The sequence below is a fragment of the Balaenoptera acutorostrata genome, chromosome 5 (assembly GCF_949987535.1).
Source record: "Balaenoptera acutorostrata chromosome 5, mBalAcu1.1, whole genome shotgun sequence".
NCBI classification, from domain to species: Eukaryota; Metazoa; Chordata; class Mammalia; order Artiodactyla; family Balaenopteridae; genus Balaenoptera; species Balaenoptera acutorostrata.
In genome coordinates, this window is record NC_080068.1 from 5,121,085 (window position 1) to 5,133,557 (window position 12,473).

Below are 12,473 nucleotides of genomic sequence, written 5' to 3' on the forward strand. Positions count from 1 at the left end.
TTTGGGAGACCAGGAAAAGAATTTCCACATATCATACACCAAGTTTTCCCTGTATGAACCTTCCCCAAATACCCTATTTTTAAAAATTCCCTATATGAACTATATATGAATTTCCCCTATAATACGCTATTATGCATATTATGCATATTCCACTGTAATGGAAAGAAGATGGTGGGGGCAAGATTTCTGACTGTTGTAGTGGTAGTTCAAAGAAAGCAAGAGGATTAGGCTAGATCCCCCTAGATCTGTGTGGTAATTGATAAGAGTTAGAGAAATCACTGTGGATTCAAGTTTAGCTGAATAAGGGTACGGATAGTTTCATATAGAAATATTTACTATGCGTATATACAAAGGTTAGTATATACACATACATCATTACTCAATCAGCTGAGAGGGCCTAGAAGCAATAACACCTCAGTAGCAAGGAACACATCTAACACCCAGATCTTGGCTTCTAATACCATTCTCCAATAAAAGGTCCAATTTTCCTTGGAAAAATGGCTGATTATAGGACTGGGGCAAGAAATATACAACATGAGCTTGGAGCAACTTGTATTGTCAGAAAGTGAGGAAGTACTAAACAAATTAAATAATAAGGGTATCTCAAAAGGACACGAGAGTCGACTGAAAGAGCACCCAATGCCAACTACGGGACAATTTGAGCAAAATAATAATAGTAATAATAGTAGCAATAGTAAGAATAATAATGATGATGATAATGAATTGCATCATAAACCAAAGTATAACATGTGAGTTCATACTGGCTTGTCTTTTCATTCTCTTAACAGAATCTTCTATATAGAGAGAACAGACAATTTTAATTTTAAAGAAGTTCAATTTATAAATCACTTCTTTCATGGGCAGTGCTGCGCTGCTAGTGTTGTATCTGAAAACTCATCACCAAAACAAAGGTCACATAGATTTTCTCCTCTGTTTTATTGTATAAAATTTAGAGTTGTGCATCTTGCATTTGGAACTATAATTTCAATCAATTTTTCTGTAAATTGTAAGGCTTTGTTGATGTCAAGTTTTTTGCTTATGTACATCCAATTTTCCAAGCACCATTTGTTGAAAAGCTATTCTTTCTCTATTGAATTGTCTTTGCACATTTTTCTAAACTCAGATAACTATAGCCCTGTGGTCCATTTCTGGGCTTTCTAGTCTGTTCCTTAGATCTATGTGTCTGTTCTTTTGTTCGTTCCATGTTGTCTCTATCATTGTAATTTTATGTTTAGTCTTGAAATTGGGTAGGATGAGTCCTCCAACTTAGTTTTTCTTCTTTAGTATTAGGTTCACTATTCTAGATCTTTTCCTTACCATATAAAATTTTTAATCATTTTGTTAAGATCTGCACAATAGTTTGCTGATATAGCGATTGGAATTGCGTTTAATCTATAAATCAAGCTGGGAACAATTGGCATCGTTACAGCATTAAGTATTCCAATATCTCTTCATTTATTTGATTTTTCTTAGCAGATTTTTATAGCTTTCCACATATCAATCCTACATAGGTTCTGTCAGGTTTATACATAAATATTAATATTTCACTTCTTCGTGCAAATGGTATTGTTTTTGCAATTTCAAATTCCAGTTGTTCATTGGTGATATACAGGAAGACAATCAACTTTTGCATACTGGTCATGTATCCTACAACCTTGTTATGCTCACTTATTAGTTACAGAGCTTTTCTTATAGATTCTTTGGGGTTTTCTACATAGACAACATGGCACCTGCTATATACATATATACCTTTCTTTCTTTATAAGCTGTATGTATATATTTTTTGTCTTATTGCACTAGGTAGAACTTTCAGTACTATGTTGACAGATAAGAGTGACAAGAAAGGACATCCTGTCTTCTTCCCAGTCTAAGTGGGAAAGTGTTCAGTCTTTCCATCATTATGTATGTAGTTAGCTGGAGGTTTTATTTAAATATTCTTTACTAAGTCAAAGAAGTTCTCTATCCTAGGTTTCCAAGATCCTTTTAATGAATTGGTGTTGGATTTTGTCAAATACTTTTTTGTGTGTCAATTGATATGATCATATGATTTTCTTTATTAGCCCATTGTTAAGGTGAGCTACATTATTAATTTTAAATGTTGACTTCCCCCTAATAAGGAGGTCTGGGTAGAGACCTCAGCCAAAGACCCCAGACAAAGAGACTCCAATTGAAGACACCTGCATTCCTGAAATGAATTCTGTTTCTTCATGGGGTATAATTTTGTTTGTGTTTATTGTTTAATTCAAGTTGCTATTATTTTATTGAGGCTTTTCATGTCTAAGTTCATGAGTGGCATTGGTCTGTGATTTTCCTTTCATAAATGAATTAAGAAGTGTTTCCTCTGCATCTATTTCTGGAGACTGTGGAGAAGTTGTGTTATTTCTTTCACAAATGTGCAGTAGATTCACCAGTGACATCATCTGGGCCTAGTGTTTTCTTTTGTGAAGGTTATTAATTATTGATTCCATTTATTTAAAAGATATTGAACTGTCAAGACCTCAGTTAAGCTGGAGAAGGAGAGCAGGACAGGCAGGTGTCAGAGTCTTCAATTAAAGCAACAACCTGTCTTATATACAATGGAATATTACTCAGCCATTAAAAAAGAATGAAATAATGCCATTTGCAGCAACATGGATGGACCTAGAGATTATCATATTAAGTAAAGTAAGTCAGACAGAGAAAGACAAATATCATATCACTTATATGTGGAATCAAATGAACTTATTTACAGAACAGAGGTAGACTCACAGACAGAAAACAAACTTATGCTTACCAAAGGGGAAAGGGGGTCGGGAGGGATAAATTAGGATATGGGATTAACAGATACACACTACTATATGTAAAATAGATCAACAACAAGGCCCTATTGTATAGCACAGGAAACTATATTCAGTATCTTGTAATAACCTATAATGGAAAAGAATCTGAAAAAGAATATACATACATATATATATATATATATATATATATATATATATATAGTCTTTGCTGTATGCCTAAAAGTAACACAACATTGTAAATTAACTATATTTCAATTAAAAAAATTTTTTTAAAATATCAACAACATGCCAAAATGAAAGTAGGTAAGAGTGAAGCTTTTAATCCCTGACCACTTGTGATATTGTAAGCATGAGGCTAAACCCAGAAGAAATGCCTACTCCTACAAGTTCCATTTTCCGCCATGAGTCAGTGCACTGGTTCATCAGAACAGGGGTGCGGGGGGGGGGTCAGCTCATTGTCATGGGAGACAAAACCAAAGGCTCCTATGGTTTTATGGACCCTGAGGCTGGAGGGAGAAAGCAGGGGAGATTAGGAGTAGACAATTTCAGAGTACTGAGTTAGAGTGAGGACAAGTGTCTCCAAGTCCACCTCCCACTAGTAAGGTGGTCTAAGCAGAGGCACCTGGGGAAGGCCTCAGCCAAAGTCCCAGGTAAAGAGACCCCCAGCTGCAGACACCTGGGCTGAGAATGCAGTTAAATATAAGAGCGTGGCTGGCCAGTGGGTCCTGAACCCTTGAGTTTCTCTCCAGAAACTGCAATTCATTGTCTCTGCATCAAGTAGCAAGGCCAGCTTTCCTTTCCCCTGAGACCTGCCAGGTAGAGCCTTTGTAATTGTCTATGGTCAGGCTTGAAAAATTACACTGGATTATTTGGCCAGGAGCCAGACTTCTCCAGAGCTATTCAGGTTATCTATTTCTCCTTGTATGAGTTTTGGTAGATTGTGTCTTTCAAGGAATTATTTGGTCCATCTCATCTAAGTTATCAAATTTGCAGGCATAGAGTTGTTCAAAGTATTCCTTTATAACCCTTTAACTGTTCATGAGATCACTATTAATGACCTCTCTGTCATTTCTAATATTGCTAATGTGTATCTTTCTCATTTTCCTCATTAGCCTGACTAAAGTCTTATTAATTCTATTGATTTTTTTCCATAAATTCATATTAGATAATGTTGATTGCTGCTGTTCAGGTCATGTGCACCTTTAATGATTTTTCTGCCTCCTTGATCTAACAATACTGATAAGAAATGTAGAAGTTTCCAACTTTAACAGTGGATATGTCTCTCTCTCCTATCAATTTGGCCTCCTGTTTTGAAGCTGTGCTGCCAGGTGCATAAACGTTTAGGATTGTGATATATTTTTGGAGAACTGACATCTTAATCATTGTGTAATGACGCATTTATCACTGGTCATCCTCTATCTTCTGAAGTCTGATATGTCTGAAATTAATACAGACACTCCAGCTTTATTTTATTGTTCTCATGGTAAATATTTTTCCATCACTTTTCTTTTACCCTATCAAGTCTACATATTTAAAGTGGGTTTCTTGTAGACAATATATAATTGGATCTTGTGTTTTATTTTATAGACTCTAACAACCTCTGTCTTTTATTTGGTGTAATTAGACCATTCATTTTAAAGCAATTGTTGATGTAGTTAGACTAATATCTGCCATGTTTGTGTTTTCTATGGGTTATATTTGTCCTTTTCATATGATAACATTTTATGTCCTCTCTTAGCATATCAACTGTACTTTGAAAAATTTTTGGTGCTGTCCCAGAGTTTATAGTGAAGATTTTAAACTAATCTAAATCCACATTCAAATAGCACTGTATCACATATAGTGCAGGTGCTTTTCACCAGAGTATTTCTAGTTCCTTCCTCCCATCTCAGGTGACATTACTGACATTTGCTTTACTTATCTGTGCCCTATAACCACCTATACAGTAGTACTATTATTGCCTTAAACAAAGAGTTGTCTTCATGGGCTTCCCTGGTGGCGCAGTGGTTGAGAATCTCCCTGCCAATGCAGGGGACACGGGTTCGAGTCCTGGTCTGGGAGGATCCCACATGCCGCGGAGCAACTAGGCCCGTGGGCCACAATTACTGAGCCTGCGCGTCTGGAGCCTGTGCTCCGCAACAAGGGAGGCCGCGATAGTGAGAGGCCCGTGCACCGCGATGAAGAGTGGCCCCCACTTGCCGCAACTGGAGAAAGCCCTCACACAGAAACGAAGACCCAACACAGCCATAAATAAAAATAAATAACTAAATAACTAAATAAATAAACCCCCCCCCCAAAAAAAGAGTTGTCTTCAGGATCAAATAAGAAAAAGAAATATTTTCATCTCCAGTTTTGGCTTCTCCAATGCTCTTCTTATTATTTACCCAAGTTTTTGACCTTTGTCATTTTTCTTCTGCTTGAAGAATTTCTATTAAGATTTCTTGTGGGGCAGGTCTGCTGAAGATGAATACCTTCATTAAATTTGGTTGAAAAAGAAATGATTTACCTCACTTTGTAGGATAATTTTACTGAGTAGAAAATTCTAGTTGGGTGTTTTTTTTTTCTTTCAACACATTAAATGTTTCAGCCTATTCTCACAGTTTCTAAGGAGGGGTCTATAGTAACTCTTACCCTCATTCCTCTATATTTAAGGTGCTGTATTTTTTGACCTGGATTTTACAATCTTTGCATTTGTTTTCCTACTGTTTGAATATATCTAGTTGTGTTACTCTTTGGTGGTTTTTGTTTTGTTTGTTTTGTTTTGGTGTTTATTCTGCTTGATGTTCTCCGTCCTTCTTGAATCTGTGGCTTGTTGTTCAATTACTTCAAATATCTCTTCTCTCTTTTTTCTCCTTCTGACATTCCTATCCCACGCATATTATACCTTTTGATATCGTCCCACAGTTCTTGGATGTTCTCTTTTATTCATGTATTTATCTCTTTGAATTCCAGTTTGGGATGTTTCTATTGACCTACTTTCCAGCTCACTGATTCTTTCTCTAGCCACGTGAAAGCTGTTGCTTAGGGCATCGAAGGCATTCTTCATTTGACTGTGTTTTTAATTTCTAGCACTTCCCTTTGATCCTTAGAGTTTTCTATCTTTATGCTTACATTATGCATTTGTTCTTGCATGTTCTGTTTTCCATTAGAGTATTTAGTGTATTGATCTTAGTCATTTTAATTTCCTGGTCTGATTCCAAAATCTGCCATATCTGAGTCTGGTTCTCATGTTCTCTTCATATTTTTGTGTTCTAGCTTGTCTTCTAATTTTTTGTTGAAAACTGGGCATATGTATCTAGTGATCATGGGTCTTTCCTTAGCCAAACTTTAGTCAGGCTTCTCTGAATTCTCTTATCAACTAGGTCTATATTTTGGACTTCCATTGCCCAGGTTTAACAAGAATCCTGTCAAGTTTAGCCAGAATCCCCCACCCCCAATATCTGACCAAATTCTTCATCATCCTTACCATCACTCTGGTGGTATCTGATTACCCTGGACTGCCTTCAACAAGGACCCTGTTAGGTTTAGCCATATTCTTGATATTTCCTCTTAGTAATTTTCCATCCACCAACCAGCTGCTTGGCCATAACTTTCTACTTTTCCTTGTTGTATTCAAAGTTGAGTTTTCTTGTATTCTGAAGTCTCATTCCCTCTATCATGTTGGTGCTAAATATAATCTGTTTTTATCATTTTAACTATTATCCAGCTCTGGTTTTCTTTGACACTGGTAACAGGAACTGAGTTAAATAGGCCTTTTAGTGCAAGATTTTATGAAAACCTGGCCAGGTGTTAGGCTGTGTTGCTTTTTGCTGTGGTTTCCTCTAGTGCCCTTATTTTGTCATGTATCTTAGCTTTGTCTTCTAGAAGCACTCCTCCTCAGAAGGAGTCTCTGTTGTACAGCTTTTCCAGCTGTAATGCAGTGTTATACTGATACCCTGTTAGTGTGGTGACAGGGATGTGAGAGGAGATTATTATATAACCTCTGAATTAAATCACAGTGCTTACGTGGCCCTGTGAATCAAGGCTATGACTTTCATAAGTATTTCTTCAGTGTTATAATGTTGCTTTGTTTTTTCCACTGACCTCTACTCTTTTCCCTGGGCACAGTGATCAAGGTCCATTTCCTTGAAGCCCTGATCCCTGTTGACTACTTTTTCCCTTTTAGTTGTAACAGGAAGGCTAAAAGGGCTTGGCTGGAAGGAATTCCCTTTCCCCAGCTGTTGTAAAACTTCGGCAAAATCCTTTCACTTGAATTCAGGCCTTTTCTATAGAGAAAACTTTTGGTAGATTTCACAATGATTACCTTCCCTTTCTACCTGCCAGAGCCAACATCTCTTTACCATGAGAACCTGGTGAGGTTCCTAGAGATAAATAAACAGAAGTGTGTGGTCCCTTGAAGACAAAAAGTCCCCCCTGAAGTTTCTCACCCTCATATTAATCTATATACAACCTCCAACAACCATCAAAATTACCAGTTTAGTGTTCCCACCTCTTTAGGGCTCCAGTAGCTTCAATTCCAGGTGAGGAGATCAAGGTGTTTCTCCCAGGATGTACCAGTTCCTTCTTATTTTCATCTGGAGGTCTTCCCTGCAAATTGATTTCCCTGAGTCCAAGAAAAGTCACTGACTTTTGGTTTCTCCAACTTTTTCTTATTGTAGAGATGTGTATGACAATCACCAAGCACCTTAAACAAAGCTTAACTTAGTTTCTTCTTACAGGTTACCTTTTGATGATTCCATTTTGTTCACCCTCCCTATTTATTAACTTATTATTGTTTTTCCCTTTCCTGAAGTATTTTGATATTATCTAGATCTCTCTAGATTTTTAAATTACCTATTGACTTATTTAGTTCAAAATTAACTTAATATTCATGAAACTAAGATCATAGAATAGTACAACACTATAATGTCAACCCCGATTTCTGCATTCCCAGTGAGAAAGAGTCATATTGTATGTAAGTAAACACTTATCCATACAGCATGATTTCATTGACTTCTGGGAAGATACTCTAATTCCAAACTAACTTTTCTCCAACCGATATGTGAAATCCCTCTAACAGAGATCAATCTTCTATATGCCTCAGTGAGAAATAAGACTTCAAATGTCTCCTTGGAGAAGTAATATCTTGAGTTCAATTCTTCTTGGACAAAATTAAATAACAAGTCCTTTGAAGACAGTAAGAGCTTGAAAGGGAAAAGTAATGGATCAGATAAGCTGGAAAAAAGTGAACAAAACATAAACCTGGTGTGAAGAAACTTTGAATGTGTCTGAGTTCTCATTTAAAACACCAAATCTATAGCTTTATGAAAGAAAATGTCTTACAGGTGAAGCACAGAAAGCCAGGTAGAACTCACCCATAGGATGATTGTCAATCACTGCCTGCTAGAAAATCACCAGCAGTACTGAATAGAAATTCAGTAACCATTTCATCCCCATAGACAGAAAGAAACCCAGAGGGTAAGGCAATCACCCAATATCACAGAGGTAATTAGTAGCAAATATGGAATTAAAAAATATTCTCTTTTGCCAACATTTGGTTTTGCAATACACAGTGAAAAGTTATTCACTTTGCTGAGATTTTTTAAATCTAATAACAATAATAAATCATAATAAAATCACAAAAGCAGAATGATATAAAATATACTTCTCATTTTAATGTTTGGGCTTTGAAAACTTAAAAAGCTAGATTTGATTTCTGGCCTTGAATTACTTACTTGCATAAAAACCTATTTCAAGATGATGGGCTGAGCATATAACTCAGGTTCCCCCTGCCTACCTAAATGTGTAGTATTGATAGAAAAAGCATATTTTTGAATACCTAAGGCTTTTGTGGAAAGCTGGAAATGAAATTCTTAGTGGACAAGAAATTTTGAGGGGTACTGGAAATAAATTACATATTATTGAATAGTAAAATCAAAGTGATAAGGGCTTGAGAGAAAAGTATGCATAATTAATATAGAGTATCAGGGACCAAATTTATCTTCCCACTTGAAACAATAACAAAATAGACAATATACATAAAACAAATATCAAGATAATGGACATTAGAAAATGAAGGATAATATTCACTGAGAGAATAAAACAGAAGATAAATCATAGAATTGCTCATGGAGCAGGAAGGAGAAATCCAGACTCTTGTAACTGCTCTAAATTAAGAAGATTGAAGCTGAAAGTCCAAACGGCTGCAGGAACTAAAGTTCACAGTGCAGAGATATGTGAGGGATTCTTCTCAAATGGATTTATAAGTTCAGGCAATCCCAGTGAAAAATCTTAGTAGATCAATTGGATAGTATAGAGAGTACAGAAATAGATTCACACAACTATTGTCAACTGATCTTTGACAATGGACGAAGAAATTTCAATGGAAAATTTCTTATCAATAAATAGTTCAGGGAAAGTTAGATTTCCATTTACTGAAGAATGAACTTTGATCCATACCTCATAGAAAATTTAAATCAAAATGGATCCTAGACCTAAATGTAAAACCAAAACTTTAAAACTTCTAGAAGAAAACATAGCAGAAAATTTTTGTGAGCATGATTTAAGGAAAGGATGTTTTAATATAGCGCCAAATACATGATTAATAAAAGAAAAAAAAATGGTAATTTGGAATTTATCTAAACTAAAACCTGCTACTTTTTGAAAAGACATTGTTAAAATGATAAAGGTATGCCACAGATTAGAAGAAAACTTTGCAAATTTGACACTTGATAAAGGGTTTTTATCTAGAATATACAAAGGACTTTTAATATTCAGTAATGAGAAAACAAACAATCCAATTAAAAATGGGCAAAATATTTCAACTGAAAGTCTAAAGTTTAAAGGGCTCACCATACCAACTAAGATGTGAGGTAATTCAACCACCGATATACTGCATATGAGAATGTAACATTGTACAATGCCTTTGGAAAGCATTTATGTGCCCATCTACACTAAAATATAGTGACATAAAGAAGAACAGCCGTCATCTTGGGATGGAGATCGTGAAGCGGTAGGTGGAAATACAAATGTGAGGGAACTTTTGGGGGTGACGGATGCGTTCATTATCTCGGCTGTAGTGATGGTTTAATATGTACTAAACATCGAAGTGCACATTTTAACTATGTGCAGTTCAATTTATATCAAATAAACCTTAAAAAAACCACTTTTAAATAACTGTGTATGGAACTATAAAATTTGTAGTTCAGTCAGTTTGATACGACTCCTGGAAAACTGAACCAATAACAGCTTAAATAGATGAGGGTTTTGTTTCTTTTTTTTCCAAGATAAGAATTTCAGGTAGGGTCCCAGGGTGTCATTAATGTGGGAGATTTCTTAACTTTTTTGTTCAACTGTTAACTGCTGTTGTGTCTTTTCCTCATAGGCTCAGGAATGTACCTCTACCTCCAGGAATCAAGAGCATTTCACAGGAGTTCAAAAAAGAAAAGTACAGATTTTCCAGAGTCCACAATGGGATTACATCCTGAGAAACCCACTGTAAGTTGAAAATATCATAAGTTAAAAATACAAATGTATGGACGCCAAGGGGGGAAAACCGTGGTGGGGTGGGGATGGTGGTGTGCTGAATTGGGCAATTGGGATTGACATGTATACACTGATGTGTATAAAATTGATGACTGATTAAAAAAAAAAAATGTTAAAAAAAATACACTTAATACATCCAGCTTCCTGAATATCATAGCTTATCCTAGCTGAACTTACATGAGCTCAGAACACTTACCTTATCCTACATATGGGCAAAATCATCTAACACAGAACATATTTTATAATAAAGTGTGGAATATCATATGTAACTGATTGAATACAGTACTGAAAGTGAAAATCAGAGTGGTTGTCTAGGTACAGAATGGTTGTAAGTGTATCCATTGCTTACCCTGTGATGGTGTGGCCACCTGGGAGCTGGGGCTCACTGTCACCTCCCAGCATCAGGAGAGGGTTTCCTACCACTTATTGCTAGCCAGGGAAAAGATCAGAATTCAAAATCGGAAGTACGGTTGCCACTGAACGTGTATCTCTTTCACATCAGCTTAAAGTCAAAACAGTTGTTAAGTCAAACCATTTTAAAGTTGGGGACCATCTGCAAATGAAAGAGGGGATAAGCCTGTGCCAGCTGACATTTTAAGCAGGCTTTCCCGTTTCTGTACAGCTCTTTGGCCAAAAGTTTGTCCAACAGCAATCTCTCTCAAAAGAGAGTCTGTGAAATATAGTTTTCATTTTCTCTGTTTAGCTTTACACATGGCCTCTCCAAACTAAATTGAAGTTTTTATAGTTTCTATTAGTAATGAAGAAAGCGAGAATGGATATTAGATTGCCCACTAGCAGTGTGCGCCAGAGGCACCAGTAGTTCTTTTCATAAGAAGGTGTGGATACAAGAGAGAGAAAAGTTCTCGAGGTCAGGAATATTAAAGTATATACGGTATGATTCCTGGAGAGTCCAACCCTGCATATTCTCTCCCCATCTACGTCTATCCTGACAGCAGTGTTACACGTGTGCACCATACACAGTGGGTAGCTGTGTGATTTGTCGGGGAGAACGGACAGTGTCTCCTGTAGCCTGCCATACATGGGGGGTAAATGTACCATCCCCATCTGTTAACAGATAGCGAAGCACCCTCCCCCAGTACCTGCAACCCCCCAATCTTATTTTCCATTAAAAAATCCAGAATACACATCAACTAGAATGCACTACCTTTCCACCCAGTATCCCCAAATTGATGTCAGAGGTCTGAGGGGCAAAATCAAGTGAAACAATGGGTAAGAAGCACCAAATGACTGAAAACAGCCACTACCATGGATAGAACAAGAAATTCAACAAATGGCAGAAATCGGGCGTATTGAAGTTGAACTGATTTTCATTAGTTCTTTTTTCCATTATAGGTTATTACAAGTAATTGAGTAGAGTTCTCTGTCTTATACAGTAGGTCCTTGTTGCTTATCTATTTTATATATAGTAGTGTTTATGTCTTAATCCCAAACTCCTAAGTTATCCCTCCCCTCCCCTTTCATAACCATAAGTTTGTTTTCTATGTCTGTGGGTCTATTTCTGTTTTGTAAATAAGTTCATTTGTATCGATTTTTAGATTCCACATATAGGTGATATCATACGATACTTGTCTTTCTCTATCTGATCCACTTTGCTTAGTATGATAATCTCTGGGTCATTAGCTTTCTTTTTTTATTTGTTGGTAAAGTGGAATATTTCCTCACATTGTAAAGAGGGTTCAATATTTATCTTAAAGTCCTAAGGAACATGTTAAAATATATAAGGTATTCAATATTAAAAAGTATTTTATGATGCATTATCAATTTCATAATCAAAAAAGAGAAAGTATTATGAATAGCTAGATCAACAATAAGATTATAGCCAGAATGAAATTATAAAATTTATACAACCTCCTTCAATTTATGCCAATGTACTTCTAAAAGCATCATAAATGAAATGAGAAATGTTCTCAGAAATAATAAATTATCAAAATTGGACCAGGAAGAAATAGAAAACCTGAGGGAAGTAATGATTGTAGCAACAGTTGGAAAGATAATCAAGGATCTTACACATGTGATCCAGATCATTTTATAGATGAAACTTGCCAAGTATCATCAATGGACAGTTCAATGTTACATAAAATGTTCCCCAATGTCAAAAAAGAAAAGATTTTTGGTCCAAGCAGACAAGGTAAATAGTCAATAAACTTA

The 12,473-nt window shown here is 36.0% G+C and overlaps 1 long non-coding RNA gene across 1 annotated transcript in view; it reads left to right on the forward strand.

The window, feature by feature from the left end:
- Positions 1-12,473, forward strand: part of LOC130708281 (uncharacterized) — a 149,752-nt gene that overhangs the window by 15,460 nt on the left and 121,819 nt on the right. The window contains exon 2 of the long non-coding RNA XR_009008464.1: positions 10,144-10,256. This is a non-coding gene — a long non-coding RNA (uncharacterized LOC130708281). The remainder of the gene's footprint in view (positions 1-10,143; positions 10,257-12,473) is intronic.